Source organism: Xenopus tropicalis, chromosome 6 (genome assembly GCF_000004195.4).
Source record: "Xenopus tropicalis strain Nigerian chromosome 6, UCB_Xtro_10.0, whole genome shotgun sequence".
Classification (NCBI taxonomy): domain Eukaryota; kingdom Metazoa; phylum Chordata; class Amphibia; order Anura; family Pipidae; genus Xenopus; species Xenopus tropicalis.
In genome coordinates this window covers 153,836,225-153,854,538 of record NC_030682.2, presented here as the reverse complement: position 1 = coordinate 153,854,538, position 18,314 = coordinate 153,836,225, and the positions used below count along the sequence as shown (strand labels likewise).

General features: G+C 53.3%; 2 pseudogenes; both read right to left on the bottom strand.

The window, feature by feature from the left end:
• Window positions 1-1,035: 1,035 nt before the first annotated feature.
• On the bottom strand, window positions 1,036-13,208 carry LOC116411763 (annotated as a pseudogene).
• A 3,522-nt stretch (window positions 13,209-16,730) lies between these two features.
• LOC116411762 lies at window positions 16,731-17,698 on the bottom strand (annotated as a pseudogene).
• Window positions 17,699-18,314: the final 616 nt, after the last annotated feature.

The window sequence follows — 18,314 nt, the reverse complement described above, 5'->3', positions numbered from 1 at the left end:
CCTGCCTGTGTGTGCCATACTTTCACTGTGTGTGCCATACTTGGCCTGTGTGTGCCATACTCTGCCTTCCCTACCCTGCCTGTGTGCCATACTTTCACTGTGTGTGCCATACTTGGCCTGTGTGTGCCATACTCTGCCTTCCCTACCCTGCCTGTGTGTGCCATACTCTGCCTTCCCTACCCTGCCTGCGTGTGCCATACTTTCACTGTGTTTGCCATTTTTGGCTGATTTGTGCCGTACTTGGCCTGTGTGTGCCATACTCTGCCTGTGTGTGCCATACTCTGCCTTCCCTGCCTGTGTGTGCCATACTCTGCTTGCCCTATGATGCCTGTGTGTATGGCACACACAGGCAGCATACAGTGACACAATGCTGGCACTGCTCCTACAGTCTGTACAATAACTATATATTAAAAAACTTTTTAATTGCAGTACCACCTCAGTATATGTTCTTTTTGTAGTGTGCAGGGATTATTTGTGGGTTTCTACTGCTCCTGAGGTGTGAACAGGGGAACAATGGGGGTGATTACAGCCTGAGCCTGAGGTGTGAACAGGGGAACAATGGGATTACAGCCTGAGCCTGAGGTGGGAACAGGGGAACAATGGGGGGGATTACAGCCTGAGCCTGAGGTGTGAACAGGGGAACAATGGGGGTGATTACAGCCTGAGCCTGAGGTGGGAACAGGGGAACAATGGGGGTGATTACAGCCTGAGCCTGGGGGTGATTACAGCCTGAGCCTGGGGTGTGAACAGGGGAACAATGGGGGGGATTACAGCCTGAGCCTGAGGTGGGTACAGGGTAACAATGTGGGTGATTACAGCCTGAGCCTGAGGGGGGACAGGGGAACAATGGGGGTGATTACAGCCTGAGCCTGAGGTGGGAACAGGGACAAAATGGGGTGATTACAGCCTGAGCCTGAGGTGGGAACAGGGAAACAATGGGGTGATTACAGCCTGAGCCTGATGAGTGTGAACAAGGGGAGACAATGGGGGAGTGTACGCCTGCCTGAGTGGGAACAGGAGGAACATGGGGGTTGATTACAGGACCTGAGCTGAGTGTGAAATCAGGGGAACATGGGGGTTGACTACAGCCATGAGCCTGAGGGTCGGCCGAACAAGGCGGGAACAATGAGGGGTGATTACAGTCCTGACGCCATGGGTGGAACACCTGCAGGGGGGGACAGATGCAGATATTAAAAGAGTGGTGTGAAACGTGTAACAGGGGATTACAGCTATTTAAACAGATTACGCACGGCAGTTGACATTAGTCAACGCTCGCCATAGCTCTAGCACGGAATGGGTATGTTCCCAGGCTTTGCAGGGGGGGCAGTGTGTGACTAAATCACGCTGAGATAAGTTACTTGTGCTCTATGAGCATGCTCTCATAAAAGCTTTGAGCTAATCTTCCAGCGACACTGAGTGTTTATGCTCATCTCAGAATATACTCGTAAAAGTCTGCTCCTGAGAACGGTGGAGTGGAACTATCATGTCAGGATCCCTTTCCCGCGGATGCGCTAGGGTGCAAGTCCGAGTAACTGTCGTGCATCAAGCGACCTGAGATTCAGCGGGAATGGGTTAGTGCGTATCCAAGACGTGGTGATGCACAGGGTATAGGCGGGATATAATGATAGGACAATGGTCCCGTGGCATCGGGTGTGCACGCAAAATGGGGTCATCTTGCTGGAGTCGACTATAGGGAGGATAAGGGAGTAGATTGTGATACTGTCTCTAGGCTGCAATGGTATTGGTTATAGGCCAGAATAAGGATCGTGATGGCTAGTAAGGGAAAGGAGGATGAGAGTGTGACTCACGCCTGGCGACACAGTGGCATAAGAGTGGGTTTCTTCCAGCTTAAGGTCAATGTCGCCAGAGCTAGGTGTGGAATAAAGTGTATGAGCGTGTATCATGGAAGAAAGGGATTGCGGATGATAAAGGGATAAATGAATGGTGGATCATAGGGACTAATTGGTCCGATTGTCTGGAGATGATTTAGGAAGCGTAGATGCTCGTTATGGGGGTACAAGGATGGTAATATATGTCCAGCCTTTGGCCTAGCGGGACAAGGCTAGGCTAGATGATATTAGGACACTTGATGCGACATAGTGACGTGGCTTGGAGTAGTGGGGATAGTACTGGCCGGTAGACGCCTAATATGTGCGGTGAGAGTTAGAGCATGGAGATGTAGGAGTGGTATGTGTGGACTAACGTTAGCACACGGAGATAGTGGTATATGTATCACAGCGTTTAGCATAAGGGCTGAGATGTGGGGTTTTTAAAGGTGTACCATTGATGACGGGGACATGCAGGAAGTGTGTAATCGTCTAGGCGTAAATTAGCTAGTGGGGCTATAAGGATGAGATAGGTAACGTGTCCCTGGAGTCAGGGAAAGGTGCAGATGGGTGATAATGTGAGCACATTTGGCCTAGGCTGAGAATTGGTGTGGCTAGATCCGCATCGGTGGATAACATGGGGACACAGGAATGTGGGTGAATATACATGGTCACAAGTCGGTTTGGACTACGAGGGGCGTGAGATAAGGAATGTCTCTAGCTGCAATGGTATCTTCCAGGCTTTTCTTAGTCTGAGGGTATAATGGTGACAGAGTGGCTATGCCTGACATAAGAGTGAAAGGGGATATCTGGCCAGCCTCTGACCAGGCGTGAGATGTAACTGGTTCTCGTGTGAACTGGCAAATTGGAGGTGATATCGGTTGACTCAGCAGCTGATATAGTGGTAGGCTGAGATATGTAAACTGTCCCTGCCCTCAATGGTATCTTCCAGATTTGGGTCCGTGAGTCTGAGATATGTAATGTGCACCTGAGTAAGTGCGAGGAGAAGTATCTTCGCAGCACTTTGGGCCTGGGGTAGAAGAGTGTAGATATGGATGTCCTTGCAATAGACGCGCGCGCACAGCAATGTATGTTGTCCAACCTAATAGTGACCAAGTGGGAATATGTAACTCTGGGTCGGTGACTCAAGATGGTGTGTTGAAGCAGTGGATTGGCCAGGCGAGATATGTAACTGTCTCGGTGTTGGCAGCAAGGAAAAATGGTATCTTGCACCTATGTGTGAGGCTGGTAGAAGTGAATAGTGTGAATGTCCGATTAGCTGCGGGATAGGGGATCTGTGTCGGACTATGACCTGTGGGACCAGACTAGTGGGATATAGTTGGCTGGTTCTCTAGGCGTGTCAAATGGTATGCGATATAGCGCAGCCATTGTTCTTGGTAGGGATTAAAGGTATAAGGGTGAGAACGATGGTGCCCTGCCCGGTAATGACTGGAAGTGAGTAGTGAGGGAAAGGTCTGTTGCCGAAGTCATGTTTCCGGGGTGTGAAAGTATGGGATTAGAGCTGGGTCTTACAGTAGAGGCAAGTGGATGCAATAATATGGGAATATCATCTTTCCCCATGCCTTCAGATATGTAACTTCAGGGGGGTGCGGATAGGGGGAAAAGGGAGGGTAACGGGGAAAGGGATGGATAAGGGGAAAGGGGATAGGTGGGATAGGGGAAAGGGATGGTGGTAAGGAATGGTGATAGGGGTAAGGGTGGAGGGATAAGGAAAGGGATGTGATAAGGCAAAGGTTGGATAGGGAAATGGGATGGGTATAGGGGAAAAGGGATGGGGTAAGGATGGGGATAGGGGAAAGGGTGGGATAAGGGCAAAGGGGTGGGATAGCGGGAGAGGGGATGGGGGGTAAGGAAGGGATGGATAAGGAAAGGGGGTGGATAGGGCGAATACAGGGGATCGGAGGTAAGGAATGGTGATACGGGGAAAGGGGTGGATAAGGGAAAGGGGTGGGATATGAAGGAAAGGGATGGCAGGTTAAGATGAATGGGATAGGGGAAAAGCTGATGGGATAAGGGAAAGGATGGATAAGGGAAAGGGGTGGGATAGGGGAAAGGGATGGATAGGTGGAAAGGGGAGTGCGGTTAAGGAATGCGGATTAGGGGAAAAAGGGTGGGATAAGGGAAAGGGGTGGCGAATAGGGGAAAAGGATGGTGTAAGGGTGAAAGGGGTGGGATAAGGAAAGGATAGGGAAAGGGGTGGATAAGGGAGAGGTTGGAGTTAAGGGAAAGGGGTGGGATAAGCGGAAAGGGAGTGGGGGTAAGGTAAGGGATAGGGGAAAGGGGTGGGATAAGGGAAAGGGGTGGGTAAGGGAAAGGTGGTTGGGATAGGGAAAGGTGATGGGTAAGGCATGGATAGGGGAAAGGGGGTGGGATAAGGGATAAGGGGTGGGGATCAGGAGGAAAGGGATGGAGGTAAGGGAAAGGAGGTGGGATAAGGGAAAGGGATGGGGAAGGGAAAGGGGTGGATAGGGGAAAAGGGACTGGGAGTAAGGCAATGGGATAGGGGAAAGGGGTGGGATAAGGGAAAGGGGGGGATAGGGAAAGGGATGGGGTAAGGGAAAGGGGTGGGAAAGGGAAAGGGATGGGTAAGGGTAATTGGGTAGGGGTAAAGGGATGGGGGAAAGAAGATGGGATTACGGGGAAAGGGTGGATAAGGGAAAGGGATGGGGTAAGGGAAAGGATGGGGTAAGAATTGTACGGGGATGGGGTAAGGAATGGGATAGGGGAAAGGGTGGGATAAGGGAAAGGGATGGGGTAAGGGAAGGGATGGGGGTAAGGAATGGGATAGGGGAAAGGGGTGGGATAAGGGAAAGGGTGGGTAAGGGAAGGGGTTGGGATAAGGGAAAGGGATGGGGTAGGAATGGGATAGGGAAAGGATGGGGGAAAGAGATGGATAGGGAAAGGGGTGGAGAAGCGAATGGGATAGGATGGGATAGGGGAAAGGGGGGGATAAGGGAAAGGCGATGGGATAAGGGAAAAGGATGGGTAAGGGAAAGGGTGGGATAGGGGAAAAGGGATAGTGGATAGGGGAAAGGATGGGTTAAGGAATGGGATAGGGATGGGCATAAGGAATGTGATAGGGGAAGGATGGGATGGCGGGAAAGGGGTGGGGATAACTGAACCATCCAATCAGCCCAGCAAGGATTGTGAACCATTGGTTATAGAGTCATTAATTGACCATGTGAGGGATCAGTTCTGGTAAGTGACCGTGCCGCCACTAATGGGAATCCAGGTGTTGAATCTTGAAATGTATTTAACAAGGCGCCGAGGCCCACACGACACCCAGTAACAATGTGTGTGACCGAGGGTGGAACTGTGCTCACTTACCCTCTGGTTACCCAGGAGCTATGGGTAACATTATCAGGCCCCCCAGTAACATGTGCTTGTGACCGGAGGGGTGGAACTGTGCCCACTTTACCCTCTGTACCCAGGAGCTATGGGGGTAACATTATCAGAGCCCCCCAGTAAACAATGTGCTGTGACCTGAGGGGTGGAACTGTGCTACTTACCCTCTGTACCCAGGAGCTATTGGGGGTAACATTATCAGAGCCCCCAAGTAACAATGTGTGATCGATGTACCCGGGGCAGTATTAACAGGGCAGATTACCCAGTAGGAATTTTAGGGGTTACACAATCACAGACCAAAATACCCAAAAGTTTATTTGATTTACTACAAAAAACATAAAAATGTTTATTTCTTTTGGGGGGGAGCACAGGCCTAGTGTTTCCTTGGGTTGTAAGTGCACTTCACAGGGGGCAGTTGTCCGTGGCAGTCTACTGCGCTCTGGAACAGTGGTACATACTGACGCATGGGAACATTAGCAGCGGCTCCCCACCAGGGAGCCATCTGTATTACTGCCGTCCACACCACAGGAGGGCGCTGTGCCCGGCTTCATGCAACAGGCTCCCAATAACCACCTTTGAGGTGTACGAGCAGGAGCCCCAGGAACAGGTCCAGCACAAGATCTTGAGGAGAGATGATAGTGGCCAATGGGGAAGACCAATGGGAAAATACCCAATAGCTAATCAGTACAGTTGGGACAGGTATACCAATTAGCAACTGCATATTAGTGTCAAGTAACAATTGGCGAATGCAGCATGATGGAGCACGGGAACAATAGGCAAATCACTCCCCAGAATCCGTTGACTCACCACTACGCACAACGCCTGCCAGCTGCCCACTAGGCGGGACACGGACTGAGGCAAGCCGAAAGAACATGAGGTACCCCCCGAATATCATTTCAACCGCCTTAATCACCCCAAGAACCAGCGAGAACCCCAGGTTGGGCAACGAGCAGTGAGAATGGTCAAACTGCCTCTAGTGGAGGGGCCAAACCCGTTGTCCACATAGTTCCCTTCTCTTCCACCCTGGCATGGAGGGGCAAACTCTGGTGTCCCGAGTTCCCTTCTGTCTCACCCTGCAGTGGGAGGCGAAACTCTGTGTTCCCGTAGTTCCCTTCTCTCTCCCCCTCTAGTGGAGGGGCAGGCTCTATGTCCATAGTTCCCTTCTTGTATCACCTGCATGTGGGGAGGGGCAGCTCTTATGTCCCATAGTTCCCTCTGGTCTCACCTGCAGTGGGAGGGGGCATATCTCCGAGTGTCCCTTATGTTCCTTCTCCTCTCTTCACCCTGCATTGGGGGGCAAACTGTGTCCCGTAGTTCCCTTCTCTCTCACCCTGCAGTGGGAGGGGCAACTGGTGTCCCGTTAGTTCCCTTCTCTCTCACCCTGCAGTGGAGGGCCAAACGTGTCCCGTAGTTCCTGTCTCTCTCACCTCCTGCTAGTTGGGAGGGGCAAAATCTGGATTTTGTCCCGTAGTTTCCCTTCTCATCTATCCCTGGCAGATGGTGATTGGGGCAGGCTCATGGTTCACATAGATTCCTTTCTATTCTCCACCCTGCATGGGAGGGGCAAGCTCATGTGTCCGATAGTTCCCTTCTGTTTCACCCTGCAGTAAGGTAGAAAATCCCAGGGGCAGACCTCAGTGTGTGTCACCCCTGGCAGTGAGAGGGAAATCTTTGCCTCATTGCTCCCCTTCTGTGTCACTCTGGTGGTCCCCCCTAACGCTGAGATTGGCCAATGGCTAACCTCGTAGGGGCTGATTCACTAAAGGTTGATAACGCTTATCGCATAGTTGTTTGCATTAAAAAGTGTTTAATAATTAATTGAGGCGTAGGGCCAAAAATGCGTCGCGGTGGGATGGTTGTTGGAGGATCGGGGAGACAAGAATGGAGTCGGCGGCGGTGTGGTTTGTTGATCCGGGGAGACAAATGAGTCCGGTGATGGTGGTTTTGGATCGGGGAGACAAGATGGATTCGCGGCTGGGATGGGTTGTTTGGAATCGGGGAGACGGAAGATGGAGTGCGGCGGGAATGGTTGTTGCCTGGCAAGGAAGGATCCAGGATCGCCCTGCAGAGATTGCCCCGGGATTTTCATTCCGTGCGTAATATTGAAGCGCTAATTACCCTGCTAAGGATTTACCCATAAATATATTCAATGCTTAAAACTATCGTTTAAGATTCTGTCTCGGCAAATAAAATAACGGCAAAAGGACATCGCTGGCTTTTCAACGCAACATAGCGCCTTTAGCAATCCCAACGAATTTTAACTGCCTTGCTATATAATTAGCGCTCGTTTACTCGACCTTTAGCGAATGCCCACTGGTGATGTCACTAACGGAATGGAGTGCCACCGGCTGTGGGGGGGGGGGCAACTCCTACATATTTGATGGGGCGCCCAAAACCCATGGGAGGGGCTGAGCTCTTCCCTGCCCCAGCCTAACTGGTCCCCTCCTCAGGAGTCCTGATGGTTATAGCTGGTGCCATATCCATTGCCCCCCAAGTAACATAGCAACGGCTACCTCTTCCTACATGCACAAGGTAATGAACAGTGTTCTGTAGCGTTATTAGTAACTGTGGTGTGGGCGCTATGTCTTACCTTGCACCTCTATTAGGTACACGGGCCCACCCCCAAGGGGGGGCCTGAACCGCATGTAAACCCAGGGACGCCCGCACAGTCGCACTCTATCCCTTTAACAATTGGACCCAAATTCATGGTTTATACAGGAATAAAAAGCACAACCTGCCCCCGCCCCCGGGGCAGATAGATGCTCCCTCAAACACGAATCGAGAAAGGCCTCCCTGTATCCCAGTGTCCATGTGGCCTCAGCACAGGGTCCACGGCCCAGCGTCAACAGGTCTCCCCCCCTATTGTACAGATATGTCTCCCTCTCCGTATTTCAACAAATGCCCCCCCCCGTGAGCCTGGGTACTATATATTCCCTCCCCATATGTAACTATGCCGCCCCCGTGGAGCTGGGTACTATAATTCCCCTCCTTCCATATGTACTAAATGCCCCCCCCCCGTGACCTGGGACTATAACTCCCCTACACAAGCGCAGCACAGGGTTACGGGGGGGGCAGGACTTACCTAAACAACAGCGCCACAGGGTTAACTCGGGGGGCAGGACTTACCTACATACAGCGCACACAGGTTACTGGGGGGAGGGACTGTACCTACACAGAGCGCACACAGGGTTCAACTGGGGGCGTGCAGGACTTACCTACACAGCGCACACAGGGTTACTGGGGGGGTGCCAAACAGGACTTACCTACACCAGGCCACACACGGTTACTGGGGGGGGGCAGACTTACCTACAACAGCGCATCAACGGGTTACTGGGGGAGGGACTTACTGACACAGCGCACACAGGGTTACTGGCCGGGGGCTAGGACTTCCTACACAGCGCACACAGGTTACTGGGGGCAGAACTTACTACACAGGCACACAGGGTACTGGGGGGGCAGGACTTCCTACACAGTGAACACAGGGTTACTTGGGGGGGGCAAGGACTTACCTACACATCAGCGCACACAAGGGTGTGGGCGGGGGCAGGAACTTCCCTACCACAGCGCACACGAGGGTTACTTGGGGGGGAGGGACTTACCTCCACAGCGCAACATGGCGGATGAAGCAGGCGCGGGATTGCGAATGTTGCTAAAGGGACGACAGTAACAGGTGGTAGGCGTCGCGCCCATTGGGAGGCAACTTAAGTCTGTAACGAGGCAAGAATCCCATAGTTCATTGCGTTGGACAAGCCAAAAGCCCAGTAACTACACTTCCTGCATCCAAACTCGCCCCCTATTCTGGCAATCAGGGGGCTCTTGGGCTCGTTCCTCTCAGGGATTGTCAAGGGGTGAGGATATCCCTCGGCGCCCATCTCCCTGCTGTGGTTGGCCCTCCCTTGCTCCTCCTCCTTATTTGCGCCCACGAGGACAAAGCAGAGAAGGGAAGGCCATGGCAGAGACCCCAGGAAAGCAGAAGAGACCTGCCCGCAGAAAGTAGGAGAGGCTGGGGACAGTTTCTCCTGCAGTATGGGGTTCGCTGTGATTCCGCATCGTGCCATTGGCGGCACTTCAGGCGCCCCACACCCTGTCCCCAGCGCACACACAGGGCCGGAGCACTAAGGCCCGAACAAATGAAGCAACTGCGCACAAACTGCTGGTAACTGACATGAAAGGGCAGGAAGGGACGTTGGAAGTGGCATGCAAGCCAGAGCCAATAGTGAACCCAAGAGCAGGTACGAACGCTGCGCTCTCCCCGCCAACTAGAAACCCGCCGGTGCCCAAAACCCGCCAGGAACCCGTCGCCGAACCAAGGCTGAGCGCTTGTAACCTGAGCGTATGAGCCACGCTCCGAGACCCGGCCGGGGGCAGAACCGGTGGCTCAGGGTGATGCGAGGTCCCGATGTTACCCCAGGGCATAAGTACCGGTCAGGAACGCGGAGGTCCAACCTAACGGACACAAGAAAAGTGCGAGGTCCAGGTTCTAGCGTGGCACGGGGGGCTGCATTCGACTATACTGGGGGGGCATTCTCGACCAACGTGGGCCCATTCCCCCCATACGGGGCAGCATCCCTATGCTAAAGGTCACAGTCCCATTGATACAGGGCACATCCCTATAATTACAGGCACATCCTATGATAGCAGGGGGCAACATCCCTAGATACAGGGGCACAAACTCCTATGATACAGGGGTACATTCCTATGCCTATGAACTAGGGGCACATCCCTATGATAACAGGGGCAACAGCCTATGATACAGGCACATCCTATGATCAGGGCACATCCCCTAGTGATACAGGGCATCAGCCCTATGATACATGGGCACAGCCCTATTGATACAGGGGCACATCCCTATGATACAGGCCAGCCTATATACAGGGGGCACAAAATCCCTATTATACAGGGGCACCATCCCCTATGATACAGGGGCACAGCCTAATGATAAAGGGGGCACATCCTAGTATAACAGGGGGCACATCCCTTGATACAGGGGCACATCCCTATGATTACAGGCACATCCCTATAGATACAGGGTGCATACATCCCTATGATACCAGGGGCACATCCTCTATGAACAGGGGCACAATCCTTATGTACAGGGGCCACATTCTATGATACAGGGCACACCATCCCTAGATACAGGGGCACATCCTATAACAGGGCACATCTCTCTATGTACAGGGGGCACATCCTATGATATCAACAGGGGGCACATCCCTAGTGATACAGGGCATCATCCCTAATGATACAGGGGGGCACATCTCCTATGATACATGGGCACAATCGCTATGATACTTGGCACACAAATCCCTATGGATAAGCAGGGTGCAATCCATGATACATAGGGGGCACATTGACTATGATAATCAGGGGGCAACATCCCATGTGACAGGGGGCACATCCCTATGATACAGGGAGAGATCCTATGATACAGGCACCATCCTATGACAGGGCACATCCCTAATGATAAGGGGGCACATCCCTATGATACAGGGGTACATCTCCTATGATACAGGGGGTACATCTCTATGATACAGGGGCATATCATGTCCCTATGACCAGGGGCACATGCCTAATGATATCAGGGGGCACATCCCTATATACAGGGGGGTACATCCCTATGATACAGGGGCACATCCCTATGTACAGGCACATCCCTATGATACAGGGCAACATCCCTATGATACAGGGGGACAACTCCTGATGATACAGGGGGTAATCCCTATATAACAGGGGCAAACAGTCCCTATGCATCAGGGGGTACGATCCCTATGATATCATGGGCACATCCTCTATGAAACAGGGGCAGCAGTCTATGATACAGGGGCTCATCCCCATGATACAGGGGCACATCCCTCTGATCAGGGGCACATCCCTATGATACAGGGCACATCCCCTATGATCGCAGGGGCACATCCCTTAATGATACAGGGGCACATCCCTAATTATATCAGGGCCACATTCCTATGAGTACGGGGGTACAGTCCCTATGTATCAGGTGGTACAGTCCTATATACAGGGGCAAGCATCCCTATGATAAACAGGGGCACAGCCCATGCATCAAGGGCAACATCCCTATTGATAAGGGTCAACATCCCTATATACCGGGGCAACATCCCTATATACAGGGGCAACATCCCTATGAACAGGGCACAGCCTTACTATGATACCAGGGCACTCATATGATCAGGGGCAAAATCCCTATGATACAGGGGTACATCCCTATGATAAGGGCAACATTCCCTATTGATACATGGGGCACATCCCTATGATGACAGGGGGTACCATGCCTATTGATAAAGGGGGTACATCTATGATACAGGCACATCCATGATATACAGGTACATCCCTAATGATACAGTGGGGTCTACATTCTCTATCGATACAGGGGCACATCTATGATACAGGGGGGTAAACATCCATGATACTAGGGGGCACCTCCCTATATGAATACAGGGGGCACATCCCTATGAATCAGGGTGGCACATTCCTGATGATACGGGGTAACATCCTATTGATGAACAGTGGGGCACAATCCCTATCAATCAGGGGGCACAATCCCTAATGATTACAGGGTCACAGCCCTATGATACAGGGGGCAACATCCTATGAACAGGGCACATCGCCATGATCCAGGGGCACATCCCTAATGATTACAGGGGAGCACATCCTAGATAACAGGTGCACATCCCTATGAATACAGGGGGCACATCCATATGAAAATGGGGCACATCCCTATGATACAGGGCACATCCCTACTGAAAGGGGACATCCCCTCTCTAGTTGATCGGGGGCAATCCTATGATACAGGGGCTAATCCCTATGATACATGGGCACATCCCTATGGAATATCATGGGCCATCCCTATGATACAGGGGGTACATCCCTATGATACAGGGGTTACATCTCTATGATACAGGGGACATCTCCTATTATATAGCAAGGGCACATCCTAGATATCAGGGGGCACATTCCTAGATACAGGGGGCACTCCCTATGATACAGGGCACACTTCCCTATATACAGGGGGCACATCCTTAGATAAAGTGGGCACATCCCTATGAACATGGCACATCCTATTATACAGGTGGGCAACATGCCCTATGATAGCCGGAGGGCGACATCCCTATGGATACAGGGGCAATCCCTATGATACAGGGGCAAACATCCTTGATACAGGGGCACATCCTTATTTGATACAGGGGGCACATCCACTATGAAATACGTGTGGGCACATCCTATGAGATACAGGGGGTACATTCTCCTATTGATCAGGGTACATCTCTATGATAAATGGGCTAAAACACGTCTCCTATGATACAGGGAATCCCTATATTACAGGGCACATCCCTATATACACGGGGCTACATCCCTATGATACAGTGGCACATCCCTATTGATAGCAGGGCACATCCCCTAATGGATACAGGTGCACATCCCCTATGGAAGGCAGGGGACTATTCCTATGATACAGAGGCACATCCATGATGGTACCAGGGGCACAATTCCATATTATACAACGGGCACATTCCCTATGATACAGGGGTCTACAATCCCCTATGATACAGCGGGCCATCCGCCTAGTTGATACAGGGGGCACATCCCTATGTACAGGGGGCAACATCGCCTATTGGAACAGGGGGCACATCCATGATAAGGGGTCTACTTAATGCCGCTATGATACACGGGCACATCGCCTAGATAACAGGGCTATACATCCCTATGGATTACAGGGGCCGGGGGCACATCCCATATACGGGCCACATCTCCTATGAGTTACAGGCGGCTACATCCCTATGAATACAGTGGCACAATCCCTATGATACAGGGGACATCCTCTATGATACAGGGGGTACATCCTTATGATAGGGGGCACACTCGCCACTATACAGGGGGCAGAACACTCTCACTCACTTCAGGAAGTTCTTTCCGACTCACCCACAGGAAGCTCCCACCTCACAAGAGATTTACGAAAACCAGGACCCATCCCGAATAGGGCACAAGCACGTGCATGAGCATGCCGCCTGTGTCACCGCGCCATCTCTGGCCCTGTAGACGTAACAAGACTGTTTCAGGGTGGGAAATCTAATTTAACTGGCCCGGCTCCCCGATACTGGGCCCCTCCAGACCTACACCTCCCCAGATACTGGCCCCAGACCTACACCTCCCGAGATACTGGCCCCAACCTACACTACACCTCCCCAGGTGTACTGGCCCAGACCTACCACCTCCCCAGATCTGGCCCCACACCTCACCTCCCCAGAGTATGGCCTCCCAGACCTACACTCCCCAGATACTGGCCCAGACTAAACCTCCCCAGATACTGGGCCCTCACCTGTATCCTACACCTCCGGGTCCCAATACTGGACCCCAGACGCTACACTCGCCACATACTGTCCCCCAGACCTACAACTCCCGCAGATACTGGCCGCGCAGACCTACACCTCTACCCCTGCATACTGGCCCCCCAGACCTACACACCCCTGATTAACTGGGCCCCAGACTACCCTCCGCCAATACTGGGCCTCTAGACCTATCACCTTCCCCAGATACCTGGCCCCAGACGTACACCTCCCCAGAATACTGCCCCCAGACCGTACCTCCCCCTGATACTGGTAACTTGGCCCAGCACTCTACACTCCCCAGATACTGGCCCCAGACCTCCACCTCTCCCTGAACGGCCCCCAGAACCCTACACCTCCAGATACTGGCCCAACCTACACCTCCCCTATACGGGCCCACACGTACAAACGTCCCCTGATACCTGGGGCCACATCTACACGTTCCTCCTGATACGGTGCCCCACACCTACACCTCCTGAATACCTGGCCCCTACACCTACACCTCCCGCAGATATCTGCGCCATACCTACAAGCCCCCAGATACTGCCCCATCAGCGCTACAGAAACCGTCTGACTCCAGCATCCTGGGCCCCCCAACACCTACACGCTCCCAGATACTGGCCCCAACTACACCTGTCTCCTCAGATACTGGCCCCTCAGAGCTACAGTCCTCCCCAGATACTGGGCTCCCACACTCTAACCCCCCTGATAGCTGGGCCCACAGAACCGTACTACCTCCCCTGATAATTGGCCCCCCACACCACCTCCCAGATATCTGGCCCCACATCCTAGCAGCCTCAGCCCGTAATACTCGGGCCCCGGACCCATCATCCTACACCCTCCTGATTACTGGCCCCCAGGCCTACACCGTCCCACAGATAGCGGCCCCAGTGCTTAACCTCCTCAGATACCTTGCCCCACGACCTATTCACCTCCCCATACTGCTCTTTGGCAAGGTCTGTGGGTTAATGCGGTGCCACCTGCTGGGTTATATTGGGTATCTGACATTGGTGCCTTTGCCTATAAAGAGCCATAATGGCTGGGGTGGGAGGGGCTAAAAGGAGCCAAAAGAGCCCCCCAACAATGCAAGATGAGAGCCTTAACATGCCTCGTGCCTACCCTGAAAATAATCATAACAGGAGAACTAAACCCTCGCATGGAATTAGGCTTATACCCTGCCTGTGTAGCGCCTATGATGGGAGACGGGCGCCCCCCTGGCTCTTTCTGATCTTGTTGGAGAGAATCCGATCGCAGTTCAATAGTTCCCAGCATGCTCCATGGTTGATGCAGTCAAAAGTGGACTACAAATCAGTATCACCGAGATCCAATCACAGCAATGGGATCTCTATAATCTTTATTCTCTCGATTATATTATTTAGCAGTAAATCTCGTTGATTGGTAATAGAAAACTTCTCGTCAGGGCTCTCAAGGAACAGGTGGGATCTACACCCACACCATGCCCCTCCCACACCATGCCCCTCCCACACATTAACTTAGCCCTTCTGTATTACTGATGCGTTTAAGAATGGAGTCGCGGCGGGTGGTTTGTTGATCGGGGAGACAAGATGGAGTCGGCGGTGATGGTTGGTTGTTGGATCGGGGAGACAAGATGGAGTCGCGGCGGGATGGTTGTTGATCGGGGAGACAAGATGGAGTCGCGGCGGGATGGTTGTTGGCCTGGCAAGGAGAGGATCCAGGATCGCCCTGCAGAGATGCCCGGGAGTTTTCATTTCCGTGCGTAATATTGAGCGCTAATACCCTGCTAAGGAATTACCCATAAATATATCAATGCTTTAAAATATCGTTTAAGATTCTGTCTCCGGCAGATAAATAACGGCAAGGACATCGCTGCTTTCACGCAGACAAGCGCCTTTAGCGAATCCATCGATATTTTTAACCCTTGCTATAAATAGCGCTCGTTTATCGACCTTTAGCGAATGGGCCCCACTGGGTGATGTCACTAAGGAATGGGAGTGCCCGGCTGTGGGGGGGGGGGGGCACACTCCTACAATATGTAATGATGTGTGGGCCGCCCAAAACCCATGGGAGGGGCTGAGCTCTTCCTGCCCCAGCCTAACTGGGTCCCTCCTCCAGGAGTCCTGATGGTTATACTGGTGCCCATATCCATTGCCCCCCAAAGTAACCATAGCAACGGCTCCTCTTCCTACAGCACAAGGGTACGGACACAGTGTTTGTAGCGTTAGTAGTAACTGTGTGTCAGGGCGCTATGTCTTACACTTGCACCCTATTAGGTACAGGGCCCACCCCCCCAAGGGGCGGGCCGACCCATTAAACCCAGGGGACGCCGCACAGTCGCACTCTCCCTTTAACACATGGACCCAAATTCATGGTTTATACAGGAAAAAAAGCACAACCCCCCCCCCCCCCGGGGCAGATCAGATGCCTCCCTCAAACACAAAGGCCTCCCTGTATCCCAAGTGTCATGTGCCTCAGCACAGGGTCCCACGCCCAGCGCAACAGGGTCTCCCCCCCCATGTACAGATATGTCCCCCTCCGTATCACAAATGCCCCCCCCGTGAGCCTGGGGTACTATAATTCCCCTCCCTCCATATGTATCACTAATGCCCCCCCCCGTGAGCTGGGGTACTATAATTCCCCTCCTCCATATGTATCACTAATGCCCCCCCCCCGTGAGCCTGGTGACTATAACTCCCCTACACAGCGCACACAGGGTTACTGGGGGGGGCAGGACTTACCTACACAGCGCACACAGGGTTACTGGGGGGGCAGGACTTACCTACACAGCGCACACAGGGTTACTGGGGGGAGGACTTACCTACACAGCGCACACAGGGTTACTGGGGGGGCAGGACTTACCTACACAGCGCACACAGGTTACTGGGGGGGCAGGACTTACCTACACAGCGCCACACAGCGGTTACTGGGGGGGGCAGACTACCTACACAGCGCACAAGGGTTACTGGGGGAGGACTTACCTACACAGCGCACACAGGGTTACTGGGGGGGCAGGACTTACCTACACAGCGCACACAGGGTTACTGGGGGGGCAGGACTTACCTACACAGCGCACACAGGGTACTGGGGGGGCAGGACTTACCTACACAGCGCACACAGGGTTACTGGGGGGGGCAGGACTTACCTACACACGCGCACACAGGGTTAGTGGGGGGGCAGGACTTACCTACACAGCGCACACAGGGTTACTGGGGGGAGGGACTTACCTACACAGCGCACACATGGCGATGAAGCAGGCCGCGGGATTGCGATGTTGCTAAGGACGACAGACAGGTGGTAGGGCGTCGCGCCCATAGGGGAGGCAACTGTAAGTCTGTACGGAGGGCAGAATCCCATTGGTCAGTGCGTTGGACAAGCCAAAAGCGCCAGTAAGTACACGTTCCTGCAGTCCAGAATCTCTGCCCCCTATTACTGGCATCAGGGGGCTCTTGGGCTGTTCCTCCTCAGGGGATTTCAGGGGTGAGGAATCCTCGGAGCCCCCATCTCCCTGCTGTGTTGGCCCTCCCCTTGCTCCTCCTCCTTATTGCCGCCCACGTAGGACAAAGCAGCAGAAGGAAGGCCATGCAGAGACCCCCAGGAAGCAGAAGAGACCCCAGAAGTAGGAGGAGGCGGGGAAGTTCTCCTGCAGTAGTGGGGTTCGCTGTGATTCCCCCACGTGCCATTGCGCGGCACTCAGGCGCCCCACCCCCTGCCCCAGCGCCAAACACACAGGGCGGAGGGCACTAAGGCCCGACCAAATGAAGAACTGCGCACAAACTGCTGGGAACTGACATGAAGGGCAGGAAGTGGACGTTGGAAGTGCATGCAGCCAGAGCCAATAGGAACCCCAGGAGCAGGTACGAACGCTGCGCTCCTCCCCGCCACCAGAACCCGCCGTCCCAGAACCCCGCCAGGAAACCCGCCGACACCAGGCTGAGCGCTTGTAACTGAGCGTATGAGCCACGGCTCCGAGACCCGGCCGGGGGCAGAACCGGTGGCTCAGGGTGACTGCGAGGGGTCCGATGTTACCCAGGGCATAAGTACCGGTCAGGAACGCGGGAGTCCAACCTACGGACACAGGGAAAAGTGCGAGTCCAAGGGTTCTAGACGTGGCACGGGGGGCGGCATTCGACTATACGGGGGGGCATTCCGACCATACGGGGGCCCATTCCCACCATACGGGGGCAGCATCCTATGCTAAAGGTCACAGTCCCATTGATACAGGGGCAATCCCTATAATACAGGGCACATCCTATGATAGCAGGCACGGGCACATCCCTAGATACAGGGCACAAACATCCTATGATACAGGGGCACATCCTATGCCTATGAACTAGGGGCACATCCCTATGATAACAGGGGCACATCCCTATGATACAGGGGGCACATCCCTATGATACAGGGGCACATCCCTATGATACAGGGGGCACAGCCCTATGATACAGGTGGGCACATCCCTATGATACAGGGGCACATCCCTATGATACAGGCCAGCCAAGGCACATCCCTATGATACAGGGGCACCATCCCTATGATACAGGGGCACAGCCCTATGATACAGGGGGCACATCCCTATGATACAGGGGGCACATCCCTATGATACAGGGGCACATCCCTATGATACAGGCACATCCCTATGATACAGGGGCACATCCCTATGATACCAGGGGCACATCCCTATGATACAGGGGGCACATCCCTATGATACAGGGGCACATCCCTATGATACAGGGGCACATCCCTATGATACAGGGGGCACATCCCTATGATACAGGGGGCACATCCCTATGATACAGGGGGCACATCC